Genomic DNA, 11,759 nt, shown 5'->3' on the forward strand with positions numbered 1-11,759 from the left:
CAAGTCTTCTGTTGGACCACCATGGGAAATACTTAACTCCCTCCCTCCACCTCCCTCACTCCCACCCCTGCTGGAAAGGGATATGGGATCCTCTAGCATTTGCCAAGATTTTTAGTATCAAAAAGACCTGGGCAGGCTATGTTTGCTGAGATAGTTCCTTTAGGAGTCAGAGGTGTGCTTGGGTATGCAGCAGCATCAATACATCCACAGAATGTGGAAAGCAGCTGGTGCTAGCATGAAGGTTGTCAGGCCGGCTGCCCACCTGAGAGTATTACACTCAAGACAGGCAGAACCCTAGGGAAGGGTCACAGGGGTGGGGATCTTTTCCAAGGACCTTTAGATGTTTATGGCATCATTAGAGCCATTCAAAATTACAACATAGGCATAAAGCAGCCAGTGGTGAGACGAACCATACGTGAAGCATAAGTATCTGTCCTATAACAAACAATTTCCAGGGCCTTATACAGCCCATCCCAAGCAAGAATTGTCAATTATGAAATCCAATTACTCCAATATCTCAGCACACACACACTTAAAGGAAAAATAATAACTACTAAAAGGAGTGTAATCAATCTTAGTAGTACTTTCACAGTATTTTCACTGCTGTTACAAAGTACACCAGGAAGGCTGCTGTCTACCACTTCTTTCAGTTTGGGCCTCCCTTGTGTGTAACAGAAGCAAACTAAGGTTGGTGACCTTGGCTGTGATTGGAGGATCTGAGAGCTTTTCTTAGAATGTACTTTGGGGGCTGGGGATATGGCCTAGTGGCAAGAGTGCTTGCCTCGTATACATGAGGCCCTGGGTTCGATTCCTCAGCACCACATGTACAGAAAATGGCCAGAAGTGGCACTGTGGCTCAAGTGGCAGAGTGCTAGCCTTGAGCAAGAAGAAGCCAGGGACAGTGCTCAGGCTCTGAGTCCAAGCCCCAGGACTAGCCAAAAAAAAAAAAAAAAAAAAAAAAAGAGTGTACTTTGGCTTGTTTGCATTTTAGTTAAGTAAAGCTTGAGTTCAACATGCTTATATTTTTTTGAGTCATGGTCTTGCCACGTTGCCAAGGCTGGCATCCAATTTCTGGGTTCTAGTAATATTTTGACTCTAAGCCTCCTGAATATCTGGGACTATAGGCCTTCCCCAAAGAGCCTGGTTCTTACTGTTTGGTGTTTTTTTTTTTTTTTTTGGTCAGTTGCGGGACTTGAACTCAGGGCATGGACACTGTCCCTGAGCATTTTTTGCTCAAGGCTAACACTACCACTTTAAGCTATAGCTCCACTTCCAGTTTTCTGGTGGTTAATTTGAGATAAGACAATCTCACAGATTTTTCTGCCTGGGCTGGCTTTGAGCTGCTATCCTCAGATCTCATCCTCCTGAGTTAGGATCACCAATGTGAGCCACTGGTACCTGGCATCCACCTGGTTGAGTTACAGTTACAGTTTTAAATTATGTATAGTTTCACATTTAATGCATGAAAATTTTATAAAGTCAAAAAGTATTTTTCTTTATTCTTCTACACTTATTCAGGTGTTTTATATCTTGTTCTATATCCCTCTCTCCTCTTCCTCCTCCTCTTCTTCTTCCTTTTTATGAGGTAGTGAAGTCTAAACTTAGGCTTTTCAGCTTACTAAGTAGGCCTTCTGCCACTTGAGCCATACCTTAGCCATTTTATGCTCTAGTTATTTTTTAAATAAAGTCTTGAGTTTATGCCCAGGCTGGCCTGGACCTTAATCTTCTTGTTTATACCTCACACATAGCTTGGATGCCAAATGTGAAGCACCACACCAGATTGAGATGGGGTCTTGGTAACTTTTTTGCCTGAGGCTGGCCTAAAACCACAATCCTCCATAATAGCTGGGACTATATGTATATGTCGCAGTGCTTTCTTGGCTTTTAGTTCTTTTAGTTCTATTAGAGAAGATTAGTGCCTGGACAAAGGTTTGAAGTTGTTAGATAATGGAAGCAGCATAAGAGACTGGTATTTTTAGCTTTTGAACAATTTGTTGCATATAAGGATATTCTATTCAAATTTCTTCAGGGTGATAAATTATATGCAAGAGAAATCTTATTATTTTGCCATCTCTATGACAGTCTACTAAGTGTAGTCTACTAAATACATTCACATTGTTGTGCAAGCATCACTACTCCATCTATGCACAAGAGTCTTTTGTCCTACCAGGCACTGGTGGCTCATATCTGTAATCCTAGCTACACAAGAGGCTGTGATCTGAGGTTCATGGTTCAAAATCAGCCTGAGCAGGAAAGTCCTTGAGACTTTTATCTCCAACTAACCATCAGAAAACCAGAAATGGAGCTGTAGGTCAAAGTGGTAGAGCAATCCCCTTGAGCAGAAAATCTCAGAGACAGCACCCAGGACTTGAGCTCAAGCCCACAACCAATCAAAAAATATCTCTAATATCTCTATATCTATCTATCTATCCATCCGTCCATCATCCATCTATCTCCCCTTCCACCCAACCACCTGCCCAGGCTTCCACTATTCTACATCTAAGTCTATGAGTTGACTACTCTAAGGGCCTCATGAGTGGAGTTTTGCAGTATTTGTCTTTAACAGCTTTTTTTTAGTTAGCACAATGTCAATGTTTAGTGGGTGTCAGGCATATCTGTCCTTGTCCAGCCTGAGTAATATCCTCCAGTATGTATGTTCAACACTGTGTTTGTCCATTGATCTGTGGATGGACACTTGGATTACTTCTGTTTGGACTTCTATGAGCAGTGTTGCTTACAACATGTGTACACAATATTTTTATTTTCAGTATTGGGGTTTAAACTCAGGGCTTTGTGCTTACTAGGCAGATACTCTACCTCATAAGTCACACTAGGGCCAGCCTGGGTTGCGATTCTTCTATTTATATTTCTTGCATAGCTGGAATGATATTTGTGTGCCTGTGTACCAAGCTTTATATTAATTGGGATGGGATTATGTGAACTCCCCCTCCTGTACAACCTGGCTTCAAACTACTATTTTCCAGATCTCAGCCTCCTCAATAGTTAGGATTATAGTTGAGACCCACCATGGCTGGTTGAACATAATATCTTCAAGGCTCATCACTGTTTAGTGGACGAGCATTTATGTCTCTGTTCATCCTGAGTAATATTCTATAGTACATATAGTCCACACAGTGCTTGTCCATTAACCCATGGGTGAGTGGATACTTAAGCTTCCTCTCCTATTCTTGGAGAGCCAACTATCATTTTCATGTATTTGGAAGATTGGGTCCAGTTTTCTGCTAAGATCATGGCTCTGTGTCTTCTATTCATTTGCGTACACCCACAAAGGGCTGTCTTGGAGTGAATGGTCTGAAGTCAGGTAGCCATAGGCAGTCTGCGTTGAGCTTCTGTATGGGCTTCTCTCTTCTTACTCCTTCCTGGCCCATCCTTTCTATACTCCCTGTCCAGAATCCAAAAGGAACCTGTGTGACTTGAGTAATTACCATTGCTCTTACTGAGTCCTGGTCCGGTTTCTCAATGGCTTTGCCTCTTGGGGAACCTGCTGCTTCCTCCTAGAGCCTTGCCATACTCCTGACCCTGGGCTATGAACGTGAGAAACTTTATATAGAGAAGGAAGTTGAGATGTCTTCTTAGCACTGAGTAGTCTTCTCTATACTGAGATGCTAAGCAGGGTGTATACTTCTAATGGTGCCTGAATGGCACTGGCATACTCAGTTAATCTTTTCAATTAAAATGGCAAACAGAAGCTCAGAAAATGGCACACTTTTTCTGGAAAAGAAAGCCTTTTACACAAAGTTATTGGACTTCGATTTTCAAGAATAGTAAATACTAGCTTAATAGGATAGCATTTATATTTACATAAGCTATAGCAGCTTCCCCTTTAGAAGAAGACAATTACTACTCTATTTTCTGTGGACCAAAAGTTTCCAAATGAAGCCTGGAGTTGGTGGCTCATGCCTACAATTCTAGCTACTCAGGAAGCTGAAATCTGAGGTTTGTGGTTTAAAGCCAACTTGGGTAGGAAAATCTATTGACTCTACTTTTTTGGAGATAAGTATATCTGTGGCTCAAGTGGTTGAGTGCCAGAACAAAAGCTAAGGGACAGCACCCGGGCCCTGATTCAAGCATCAATACACACACACACACACACACACACACACACACACACACACAAACACACACACTTTGTTCAAATGGAGGCATGTTAGTCATTTAATATACATCTACTATGCATTTACCTGTGTGCAATAATCAGGGCCCTGGGAATAAAATGCAAGACAGATGAGATCTTTGCCTAGCTCCAGCATATGTTTTATCATTTCAAGTAAGACTTGCTAGACACCCTGTCTATTAGCTGAAAATCCTGTAAAGCTCTTTATAATGCTTTTCACAGAACTCCAAAAAAAGTAAAGTCACTATCTTCTTTGATCCCTGGTGTGTGTATTTGCTCATTTTCAGTATTTTTGTTTGTCTTTGAGGTTATACTTGATTTAGAGTTTGCAAAAAGACAGCACTGTGCAGGTTAGGTTGACACAGTTAAAACCTGTTGTAGAGCAAAGGAGTCTGACAGCAACATTGGGCAAGATAGAACAGCCAAGGGGACACATTTATGACTGAGCAACCCAGCCCGTGGGGTAAGTGAGCAGCTTCTCAGCTCTCAGGTCAGTCTCTTACCACAGAAACTCCACCCCTGCAGGACAGCTGTTCTCAGTCCACACATAGCCACCCCTAGAGCCTTTGCCTTGTTGAAGAATGACTCAGGTTAAATCATTTCAGAAAGGAAAATTGATTTTTCAAAGACAGCCAGAAAAGGCTGGCTTGCCAAGTGAAAGGTAAAAGCATTAGAAAATAAAAATAAAACCCAAGATTCCTCAGTTTGTTTTATCGTGCTCATAAGGAAAACCAGCAAAAGCTTCCATGTTTATGATGTTCATAATGGTCAGGGGAACAAGAATCATGGACAGAACTACTCGTGACAGAGAGCTCTGTTTATGGGAAACTCTCACAGTTATTGCTTTTCTTTCCTCTTAGATAACAGTCAGTTATACACTATCATTCTGTTCTATCTTGGGGTGCAAGGTGCTTTGTTTCTGACTGTGATATGGGAAAGGCTCAGTGATACTGAAGCAGGGCAAAGTGACACTTGGCTCTCTCCCCCTTCAGAACCCCAAGCTCAGGAGGGAAAAAGACCCAAGGGAAAATATGATGCAGAAGGCAATCTTATCCCCTAGACCTTTTCTCTGAGGATGCTGACCTTGGCTGCTGTGAAGATTACCTGCATGATTTCAAAACCACCACTGAAGTTTGACTGGTCTGCAGTGGAGCCTGAGTGTAGGTATTTTAGATGTTTCCCTGGAGAGTATAATGAGAACCAGAGCCTTTCACAGTGCAGGAGACTGGGATGCTCTGCTGGTCAGAGGGAATTTTAGGCTGGTTGACAGCTTTGTTAAGCCATGCTGTTTTATTGTGAAATGATTCTATGCAGTCTCTCTGAAGGAAAAGCACGTGGAGGAGGCTTCCTGTTTTCTATGTCCCCACTGCTGCTTGAGCAAGTAAAGCAAGCAGCTACTTGTAGTCCTGGAAGTTCTGCTAAAACTAGAACCAAGGCTAGACTTTCTACAAGTTGTTTGGAAGACAGCGGAGGAGCTGCAGAGCCCTAGCTGAGCTCCCTCCGACATCGCAGTTTTCTCACCCCATAGAAACGTTTACTCCTAGAAAGACAGCCAGAGTAAGTTCTAACAGTACAGGGATTCTGGCCAGGAAGGAAAAATCGACTTTGCTCATCTGAAAACACAGATTTCAGCTCCGGGTGGCATCCCACCGCCGCGCCAGTGCCGGCACTGGCACAGCGCCTGGCACAGCAACCCGCACTCCGCGCAGCTAAAGCACACAGCGTAGACCAGGGAGAAATACTCCAGACGGCGGCTGAGCACAGACGACCTGAAATCACAGAGAAAGCGTGAGTACCCCACGAAAGATATTCTCACTCGCGCCCACAGAGCAGCTTCTGGAAGGCAGCCCTTCCCCCACCGCCAGAGCAAAGTGCCATCTTTGCCACTGGCATAGGCTCAGACCAGATTGGAACTAAATCGGGCCTGGGGAAAGCAAGGTCAAAGTAGCCATCTTTGAAAAGGGCAAGAGGGACCGAACAGTGAGAGCCAGCTCTGCCCAGGAGAATGCCCCCTGCCCAGGCGGGAGGCATGTCCTGGGCCTTGGCTTAGCCAGAGGTGCCCCGCCCTGCCCACCGGAATTTATAAATTTAAAGTGAAAGCAGCGAGCAGCTCCCGGTGGCACGGAAACACCAGACGGGGGAACAGTTCCTGAGAAAGTTAAACAGTCCCGTCACAGAGGAAGCCCAATTCCCAGCCCGAAACGGAGCTCAATTCAGTAGCCAGCTTCACCCAGGAGGCTGCCCCACCCAGGAGGGAGGAGCCTTCTCCAGGCAAGCAACTCTCAGCCGGGTAAAACAGGCCAGAGGTGCCCCGCCCTGCTGAGTCCACAGCCTATTCAAAGCCAGGTGTTAAAGGCAGCGGCCCCACAGCAGACAGAGGAGCCACGGTCCCTTAGACTGCTCAAGTCCCCATCTACAGAGGATGCCCAAGGCCTGCCTGCAAGCTGTGCGAACCACAGAGACCCAGGATTGCACCAACAGGGGAGAAGGGTCAGAACAGATCCACCCCTTGCAAACTGAAATCAAGTCAAACCAGCCAATCAGGAAAATAGACTGCAGACCATCGCAAGGAAACCAGAGACTGGGGAAAGACCACACAAACAAGAAGGACTCCATTTTTTTTTTCTTCTTTTCAAACATTTTTTAAACTTAAAAAAAAAATTTTTTTCTCACTTCTGAAACATCGTCGGCTTTTTTTGTTTTGTTTTGTTTTCCATTTTTACCTGTTTGTTTTATCAAGTTTTTTTCTTTTCTGTTTGTTTGGGCAGTTCCTTTTCTGTTTTTTTTTTCTTTTTATTTATTTATTTATTAAATAATTTTTCTCTGTTTTGTGCATCTGTCCTCCACTGTTTTTACTTTATTTCTCTCTTTGCGTTCTCTTTCTGCAAGTTGTTTGACCTTCTGCATAGATGTTGTAATCAAATTGCGTTTTTTTCCCCTTAAGCAGTAAGAATGATCTTATAAATCCATTATGGCTGAATATGTGTACATTCTTGCCTTTTTGAATAAAATAATGATATTAATAAGTACTTCAGTTAGTTGGTAGTAAAAGTCACTTGTCATTAGTTGTTCTTTTGAAGTTTACAAAGGATCTTTCTTCTTCAGAAATTAAGCAAGAATAACTTTAGATTTTCTATTGTTACTGTCCTCAAGTGTATGAGATAGTTGTATTGGATCCTACAGTGGGAGCAGTGTTTTTGGTTTACATGGATTCTATGAAAATGACATGCTTTGTTCCTTCAGCCTCTAAATTCTAAACATACCAGTCCACAAATGAAACTGTTACTGGCTTCAATATGATTTTTTAGTGGAGATGATTCCAGATGTGTATCTGTTTCAGTTGGAAGTTTTCTCACTAGAACGTCAGATGACATCTAGATCCTAACTTCCTTTCTCCCAGCAGCTGCAAGCCTGTCAGTGACCATAACCTTGCTTTTCACTGATTAAAACAACAATGAGAATCTGGCTCAATGCTTCCTACATGAAGCTCTGTCCAACTCTCTCCCTAGAACTCTTCACACTTTATGACTCTTGGGAAGAGATATTTTAAACTGACACTTGAAACCAAGAAGGAAAATTTCTACAAGAAAAATGTCTATTCAAGGCCTGTGGGCTTGGCTTGAGTATTCCACTTGCTAGACAAGCATGAGGCCCTGAGTTCAAAGTCCAGTTCCACAAAGAAAAAAAATTAAAGTGATTGTTTATCAATCCATGCTCTCTGTCTTATCTAAGCAACCATAGTAAATGACGACTGCGATCTCTGATTGGCCCGAGTTATAGCTGTGCATTCTGCTCAGGGCAAGACCTTCCTTTACCTGTGGGTTTCAGGTTTCCCAGCCCAACAGACTGTGTGAACATAAGGGTCCCCAGTGCTCCTACCCTGCTATGCCACCCCCACCTCCACCCCACTTCCCACCCCAGGGCTCAGTGCAGCTCTGCATTCCTACTTCCTCTCCACAGACTAGGATGGGGAGGAGGGTGACTCAGTGACTACACAACTCACAGTGAGAGGCTTGGCAGGGCCAGAAATCTTGGGGAATCAACTGTGGCTTACCAAGACAGAGGTGAGGAGCCTTCCCTCTGTTACTTCCCTCTTGAGGCTTGGGGATGACATTGTTATATTTGTCACTAAAACATTTGTCTTTTAAAACTTAAGCTTTTATGATGTATATAATTCCTAAAATGTTCTCCTAAGCTTTCCTTTACCAATATTTTTTAACCAGCACCAGCACTACACACGTCGCCTAAATGTCATTGTATAAATAATTTCAGTTTTCAGTAGGGCCTTACATCAGATTCTGTGTGGTTTAGGATATGACACAGGCCCATAAAAATAGCTAAGCCAGAAGCATGGTGCAACTGTCTCTACCATACTTCGAACCCTATCCCCAAGTCTTCCATCATCACCTGGAATCCTGAAGCACCTTATGTGGCAAGTAGCCATTGTCCTGTGATACAGAGAAGACATGGGGGGTAGATGCTGCTTTCTGAAATTAAACTTGGGTTTGTATGACTCCAAGTCCATGGTCAATTTCTTTTTTGCCACTCACCATATATAAAGTAACCTCTTGAGCAAGGTGGGTGACTCAGCCCCCTCGATGACCATTGACCCTCTGTAATTGACTATTGACCCTCATCTGTCTACAGAACTGCTCTCGCTCCATTGAAAACTGGTTTCTAGACCTTGGGGACAGCCTTTTTTTGCATGGTCATTTTTGCATCAATGTGTGACCTCCACACTATAAGCATTGTACTTGTATAGTGGTGTTTGTGGTGAGCTTTTAGGAGTAAATCAGACATGATCTCTGACCTCATGATTTTAGTATCTTAAACCATAAATCAAAAAACAGTACCCATCCAAAGGGGTCCAGTTTACCTCAGAAGGTATAGTAAAGAAGTCTCTGTCTGTCTCTCTCTGTCTCTCTCTCTTTCTCTCTCTCTCTCATTTTTTTTTTATTGTACCAGAGTTTGTACTCAGTGCTTCACGCTTTTTAAAAAAAGTGCTATACCATTTTATTCATGCCTCCAGCCCTTGTTGCTCTTGTAATCTATTTTTTCAGATGTCGGTTTGCTTTTTCTAGGACTGGTCTCAGATGGTGATTGTCCTATGTAGCAGCTCACATAGTTTCACCATGCATGCCCAGGAAGGCTCCCTTTGTAATCTCTTCAGAAATTAACTTTTGAAGGATCAATTTACTTTTCTTCCTGTTTATACTTTTTCAGCCTTTTCTGTATATAAATCCAAGTGCTTCTGCTCACCTCATCCAAACATCAATTCAGTCTTACAGAACAAGATGTTTTTCACCCCTTGAATCTCTACCAAAAGCCTATTCAAACTTTTAATTACATTTGTTATAATTTAGCCATTAAACCAAAAAGAGGCCCAAGTTTAGAAATCTCTGTTGAAGTAGTATTGGCAGAGCTTGGGTGATAACTGAGATGAGAGAAGGAAGCCTCAAGGAGGATCCCAGATTCCTTCACACAGATAACAAGATAGAAGGTAGTGGTGACACAGTTGAATATAACAGAAGGGAGAGCAAGTTTATTGAGGATCACAAGATGAGCTCAGGCTGAGGTGATCAAGAAGAATCATTGTGAAGCTTGATATTCTCAGAAAATATTTTCAGGTGTTAAATCTCAGCTTTCCAATAGAAGTGTGCTGGGCAAGTCCAATTGCTTTCTTTCTTTCTTTCTTTCTTTCTTTCTTTTTTTTTTTTGGTCTTCAAAGCATGTTACCACGGGGTCCTAGCCAGCCTCTTCCAGAGCATCTTCCATTTTGCTTCATGTATGTTCTATTTCAAGCAGATTTTTCTCAAAGAAACAAACATCTAACACCAAAAATAGGTCTCTAAACTGACATCCTAAGCAGCTTCTTTCATTATTAAGCAGATTTTTAAAAGTATACATCATTTGTGCAATTATTTCATAGCAAACTCGACTTCTAGTCTAGACTGGAAAAAATATTTACAAAAAAGTGCAATGCATCACTCTAGTGTGCATGGCCACCATTTTCCATCCTTGTTTGTCCAGATACATTTGCATTAATAGTTGTTCTTTTTACTTGGAATGTTCCCTTTCCTACAACCTTCTCTATTGCCTTTCAAAACACCAAATGAAATGTCCTACAGAGTAATCAGTGGGAGCAGTGGGAACACTGCAATTAGCTCCTCCCTTCTATGTGTTCCCATGGCCCTCAATTCATATTGCTTATCCTTCTAATCTAATTCATGATTCAGGAATTCTGGAGTCAACAATCAATTTACATGTCTTATTTCAACTAAAGAGAAAATATATCTCAAATACTATCTTTCCAATGTGCCTGACTGTAATTGTTTTTAGACAGCTTCTCACTGGGTGGCCCAGGATTTTCGTGAACTTTTGAGTTTAGGTATTCCTATGAAAGCCTTAGCTTTCGTAGTAGCTGGTACTACAGATGTGGACTGCCAAGGCCAGCGCCTGAATCTAATTTTTAAAGTCTTATTATCTGTCATGACTTTGATGTTTAAGAAGCTCCAGAAAGGGTGTAAGATATCACAAGAAATGTACTCATTGCCTTATTATGTGACTGTACCCCTTTTGCACAACACCTTGTCAACAAAATTTTTAAAAAAAGAAGCTCCAGAGAAATTCTCCAGTTTTAGACCCTGTAAATCTGCCAGGAAGCTTCACAATAGTCTAAGCAAGAAATGAGGAGTACAGGAGCTAAGGTAGAAGGGGTGGTGAGTTGGAAGCTGATTTAATATATTTTTGCTGCATATTGGGAAGGATTTAATTACTACAGAGATGAAGCTGGAGTAAAAGTTACAAAGATGATAATGATGATGAAAAGTTCATAGGGAAAAGGAGAGATACATAGATGATAGGTAGATGACAAACAGACAACAATAAGGTGAAAATGAACATTCAGGTAGATAGTAAAGAAACAAAAGGATGGAAGAGTGACATTGATCAAGATAATATTGATCATAATCTGACTGGTGGAATTGGAACCCATAACTACAACTACTGTACAACTACTTAATTTAAAAAAAAAAAAAAGCCTGGGGATATGGCCTAGTGGCAAGAGTGCTTGCCTCATATACATGAGGCCCTGGGTTGGATTCCCCAGCACCACATATACAGAAAATGGCCAGAAGTGGCACTGTGGCTCAAGTGGCAGAGTGCTAGCCTTGAACAAAAAGAAGCCAGGGACAGTGCTCAGGCCCCAGGACTGGCCAAAACAAAACAAAACAAAACAAATTTACATTTCAGTTTGAGACTGTGGTGGGATGCAAACAATGCTCTAGTCCCATAGAGAAGAGAAAACCAATACTCTAGAGGCTAGGCAGGAAAATTACAAGTTCAAATCCAGTCCGTCCTACATATAGAATTCTAGGTTAGCCTGGGCTACATTGCTAGACCCTGTCACAAATAAACAAAACAAAACAATCAAATGACCAAGGCCTTTTCTTCTCAGCTGGCCCAACTTCACTCAGCAATCCCACAAAGTCATGCCTTGTCTGAATAATCTGTTGGAATTGTGATGGCTGGAGGCCCAGATTTATTTCTTGAATTACTATTACACCATTGGTGTAAGGGCAGCAATTGGTTGACTGACCTGGGCAAAGTTGTTATTTGCTCTGTG

This window comes from Perognathus longimembris, chromosome 9, assembly GCF_023159225.1.
Source record: "Perognathus longimembris pacificus isolate PPM17 chromosome 9, ASM2315922v1, whole genome shotgun sequence".
NCBI lineage: Eukaryota > Metazoa > Chordata > Mammalia > Rodentia > Heteromyidae > Perognathus > Perognathus longimembris.